The sequence below is a fragment of the Pinus tabuliformis genome, chromosome 2_1, assembly GCF_031772625.1.
Source record: "Pinus tabuliformis cultivar Carrire ecotype Pingquan chromosome 2_1, CPIR1, whole genome shotgun sequence".
Classification (NCBI taxonomy): Eukaryota; Viridiplantae; Streptophyta; class Pinopsida; order Pinales; family Pinaceae; genus Pinus; species Pinus tabuliformis.
This window is the reverse complement of record NC_142299.1, coordinates 757,709,580-757,715,574: the sequence shown is the minus strand read 5'-3', so window position 1 is coordinate 757,715,574 and position 5,995 is coordinate 757,709,580.

The window sequence follows — 5,995 nt, the reverse complement described above, 5'->3', positions numbered from 1 at the left end:
ATTATTGGTGATTCCTCTCGCGCTTGTTAACGGTATACATTATTGACCGGTAATCAAGCGATGTCTTTCCATGTTCGACTTCAGCGCAATTCTCACATGGATCGACTTGTACTTAGAGTGAAGATCGAACGAGATTGAAGACCCCGGATCTAGTTTCATCCATCCGGGCTGCGATATATATTCAGGAAATATAAAGACATTGGATATGTACACTATTGCAGTAGATGATCATCCTACTCAAAGGATGATAATTTCAGCAGAGAATTATCAGTCTATTATCAGACGGTCGTCTGTTATGTGTACCAAAATGAATTTATAAAGCTGAGCATGGGAATGCCCGCCTCGGCTAGATCATGAAAGCAGAATGAAAAATAATGTATTGTATTGTATTTTATTGCAGGGCACCTCTCAGCGATTGAATGAACTTCGGATCCTCCTAATAAAGCATTTCACCCGATAAACGACCTCATACTTTAGGGGGCAATTGTTATAGACATTTTTGTGCCTAACAACATGGAGCATGAAATGTCAATAATCTGAGGGATCCAAAGTCCCTAAACATGTTGTTCTCACCCTTAGAGGAACAAGGTCTGCAAACCACAACACTGAAAACCAGTTCTCCACCTGAAAACACTCAAAAACAGGCTATTTCTGGATCATGTCAGCTGCTCCACTGAGCATCTGCGCTGAATGTCAACTGCTCCTCCTTGTACCTGCGCTGAAGGTCAAAATCAATGAAGGCTACCTGCGCTGGGCGAGATTGGCCAAGTGGCACAGTCATTTTGCAAGGTGTCAACTGCCCAGGAAGCTTCCAAACTGAAACTTGGTTCAAGGAATTCGCCCTATGATGAGTAAGAGGGTCTTGATCTCCAAGTGGAAGCAAGATTCTCCAAGTGGACTCAAGAACTGAAGATTAACTAAAGTGGGAGAGGACACAAGTCAGCTTCAGGCCAGTCTCAAGATGACTCATCCTTTCTCCAAATCTCCTATATATAGAGCTCTCTCATGAGGTCTAGGGAGGCTGGAATTTTGTGCAAGTAAGGAAGTGCTGTTGGTTTGTGTATAGAGCTATTGGGTGTTTTGCTTGAAGGAGGTGAAGAGGAGATTTCTTTCAGCTGGGAGGTGTTGCTAGATTGGGCCCATTGTGGTTGTAACTCTCTCAGAACTTTACTTCTATTATCAATAAAGTATTTGAGGTTCTTCTATATGCATGTGTCTTTATGATGAATAGATGCTTGTATATTTGATTTATGCTAATACTATAATCGATTATGGATGTATGCTTCTTGTAGTTTCCTTTTCTTGTGCTTTTACAGGATCTGTGTGTAGCTGGGCCGGTGAAAGGGCAAAGAGCTAGGAGCAAGCAGCAAGGAGTGAAGACTGGATCGACTATTAGCGCAAGATAACGGTTAGTAGATCATCCTTTTCTTCCCTCTCTCATCTCATAAAGAAGAAACTTTGAATAGCTTTGCATTCAGTTGTTGCTGAAGTACTATCACCTTCAGAGTGGGATAGAGGCATTCTGCATTAGATACTTTTCCCCCCAACAACCATTGGTCCTGCATTTCGCTTATCTAGAAGGCATAGGTCAGTGATTTCAAATTGGCCCTAGGAAAGAAAAGTTACGATGCAATAAACGCATATCACAATCACAAAAGGAAAGTGTTTATGAATCGGCCCTGGAAGGATCCAAGTTGTGATTGAGATATCACCTATCACGGATCGGAGGTGGATCAAGTGTTTATGAATCAACCCCCTATAGTTAGGGTTGCAATGCGATAATTGCAATCGCACATCGCAAAGGGAAGGCAGTATATAATCAAACCCCAGCAGTCGGGATTGTGATTGCGGTATTGCAATCGCATATCGCACAGGCCGCGTGCATAGACCGTAAGATCTGCACGTTTCATTGATTTGTGATTTTTGATATGGTGTATCGACACTGATGAATTATGGTTCTCCATTCATAGCACCGTCCGGTCCATTAAAGTCGTTGGTTTAAGGATTTAAGCGTCTATTCTATGTATTTAAGTTGTCGGTTTAGGGAATTAATGAACAGTTAAGTAGATAAGCAAGGAATAGTCTGTGGAACTGTTTTTTGGTATTTTTACTATGTTTAATAGGGTTGTACCTACAAACTATTCCGAGACCAAGAATATCTGTGTATTGAAACAAAATCGCCTGCTATACTTGTCGTTTGTCGAGAACTGCTTGGGGATTGAGGAGTTAGTTGCCAGCTTATATAAAGGACTATCCACATCAAAAAAAGGGGAGACTGACACATAATTTAGAAGATCAGTGCATACAATAGTAACCTAACCTAATAGTGGGTCAAGACGTCACCTTGAGTAGCAGGGAGGTTCCGAGAGGGTGCAGAAAGCTCGATTATCCGAATTGGGTGTTCGGGTAGGTGTTTTTACACGATTTTTCACTAGGATTTCGGTGGTAGTATATGTTTCTGAATATGGGCTATCCATTCTTCATCCATGTTCCATCTTGGAGGTATAAGGATTGTAAATTAATGTTGCTTGTACTTTTATCTCTTTTTATTCCACTTAATGAAAGATGGCCTCCCCACTATTGAGCAAGGCCTGGAGACCTAGTCCATGGTTTCATGCTTATCTTATTATTTCCACATTGTTTTATTTGCCTTTAAGTTCCATGGTTAATAAGATCTGTTTCATGTAATTCTGATTCATGTATAAGTAAAATATCTTGGATCATTATGTCCATCAATCTCCATGTTAGTTTGTTCCATTGGGTGGGTCAGGGCTTATTTCTCTTTTGGTTCATCTTCTGCCTTTCTTTTGGTTTTTTTTCCTCCCTTTTACGGAGTTATTTGATTTCCCTTGCTTGGTTGGCCACTCGATTCTCTTGGGGTTTCTCCTTCCTCTGACATAACGTCATATTTGTTGGTATTATTCAAGCCTTTTTGGGGTTGTGGTTGAGTTGAAGTCTGGGGGTTCTTCGAATTTTTCTTTTTCCTTTGGAATTCCCTAGAAATTCTTTGCATTCTCCTAAGGCTTGGATGAACCTTTGGCTACTTGAGACTCTCGGGGTTCTGGCTGGTTCAATGGGTAGTCACGATACAAATGCCCATTTTCATGGCATCGTCAACACCGAAAGGAAATGTGTTCATAGTCTAGGGGTTGTTGCCATACCTCATCTTGGTATTCTATCTCAATAAATTATGGTAGCAACTCTGTTATATTCATGTATACACAGATCCTGGCATATGAAGTATACCTTGCTCGGCGGGTTGAATATGCAACTTTGACAAATCTCCCAATAGATTTCCCGATTCCTTCCAATATTTTTGGATCACAAAAATCTACCGACAAAGAAAATAGCTGAACCCACACCAGGGTTGCCATGAATTTCTTCTGGTCTGTGTCATAACACTCTTCCCAGTGGCACATGAAGAGCCCAACATTATAAAAAAAATAAGGCCCATTTTCAGAAACCTTCTCCTTGTCTTCCAAACTGGTAAAAATCACAGTGAAAAAGCCTTTAGCCCCTAACTTCAGTTCAATATGTCCTTTTGGCTGCCATTTGAGCTGGATCCATTTCACCAAATCTCATTCAATGGTCCAAACCCTAATAAACTTGCAGATCAGAGCATGGTCTTTCATAAACTTTTGGTACCTCTCCAATTTGTTAATGGGGAGGGTTTTTGATTGCTCTTGAGAGGCATTCTCCTCTCATGCATGCTTTCCATTGAGAACCCAAAACTAGGGTGCCCTTACCACCTCCATCCGGATAGCCTGTGGTCATTTTTGTGCCTGGAGCACTTGATTCCCCAGTAACGATATTCCTATAGGAGGGGATCTCTCCCCTCCCCACAAGCGTGCACATTCCTCATCGTTAATAGCGTATCAGATGGCAGGTTAACTGGTTAGGGAGAAAACATCACTCCAGGTGTGATTATTGGTTTGGAAGCACAAACCCTAACAGAGCTCATCTTCACAATTTTTTTATTGCATCCAAACTTTACAAATGATCAACTAACAATAAAAATAGAGGAAAACATAAAACCTTTATCATTAAGTAATAAATGTCACAAAATATATTACATATGTTAGGAGCTCTGTGACACAAGTTTCTGACCAACCATTCATAACCTTTAAGTTCATCAGCAAAAATATAGCAGAGAGAAGACTTGTTTTGGAATCTTCATAAATAGGTTATGTTTCCTTCTCAATTAGAGGTCTATCAAAATCACCATCTAGCTGGTGGTCATCATCATCCATTCCAACATTATTAAATGTCTCCTGGATCAATATATTTTTCCCCTCTTCTTCAATTGTGTTTGTTTGGTGTGGAGCCTGATTATCTTTTGTATTCAAATGTATCACCTCATTGGACCCCAGTTCGTAATGGGGCAGCAACACTGGCCGTAAAATATTCATTGGAAGGGGGGACGGGGGCAGCGCCCCCGAAGCTAAGAATAGATGTAAAATTGCCTTGTAAAATGTTGTAATTTCGTAGTCAATTTGGGTCGTTCATTAGGCAGAGATATGACGGTAGAAGTTATGTTTAATTTAGGGTTTTTTTCCCTAGAAGGCAACCCCTCGCTATATATGAGGGAATTATATTACGTCTATGTAGATCAGTATTCTGAGTGAGGAAGAGAGAGGAGATTGAGAGAAAAGAGGGAATTACAGCAGATTTGCTATAGGTTGTATCTCTTCAGTTTGCTGGATAATATAAAAGGAAGGACTGGTTGTTTCTTTGTAGACGTAGCCCAAACTGGGTGAACCACATATATCTGTGTCTCTCTTGTTTTATGCGTTTTCTGTGTTTATATTTCTGCAATATTTTATGTGTTCCATTGCATTGTAATATATATTTTCTAACAACTGGTATCAGAGCCGAAGGTCTTTTTGGCTGATAAACTCGCAGGAGAGAAGGGTTCCTGGTTTGAGTGGGAGCAATGGTGGAAGATGGTAGGTTTAGGGTCGAAAAATTTAATGGCCAAAACTACTAGCTGTGGAAGATGCAGATGGAAGATTATTTATACCAGAGAGATCTATACCAACCATTGAGTGGAAAGGCAAAGAAGCCAACGAGAATGATAGACAAAGAATGAGATCTTCTCGACAGAAAAGCACTTGGAACAATACGGCTGTGCCTAGCGACGTCAGTAGCATTTAATATTTCAAAGGAAACAACAACAGAGGATTTAATGTCGACATTGGCCAAACTATATGAAAAACCCTTGGCCTCAAATAAGGTATTTCTTATGAAGCATTTATTTAATATGAAGATGTCAGAAGGTGGATTTGTTGCTGATCATTTAAATGAGTTTAATACAGCTACCAGTCAGTTAAGTTTTGTAGGGGTAACTTTTGATGATGAAGTTAGGGCTCTGTTATTTTTGTGCTCATTGCCACAAAGTTGGAATGGTTTAGTTATGGCCATTAGTAACTCTATCTCTGGATCTAGTACTTTAAAGTTTGATGATGTTGTTGGTGCAATCCTTAGCAAGGAAATGTGACAGAAAAGCTCCGGTGAGAAAACAGGTAATACTTTGACTGCAGAGACTAGGGGAAGAAAAATGGAAAGAGGAAAGAGCCCTGGATATCGCAGTAAGTCAAGAAAATGCAGATCCAAGTCCAGATTGGGGATAGTGTGCTGGAAATGTGGGAGGAAAGGACACCTGAAGAAAGACTGCAAGTCTCGAAATGGAAAAGAAGGAGACGCGCAACAAGAAAATAATCATGAAGCGAATGTAACAGGTGATGTGTTGCAAGATGCTTTGATTCTTTCATTAGAAAATATTATTGATGCCTGGGTGGTAGATTCAAGGTCCTCATTCCATGCCACACCTGATAGGAAACATTTTTATGATTATGTTCAAGGAGATTTTGGACATGTCTGATTGGGTGATGAGAAACCCTATAAAATCATTGGAATGGGTACAGTTTTCATAAAACAACAAAATGGAAATTAGTGGCTATTGAAGGAGGTAAGGCATGTTCCAGATCTGAAGAAA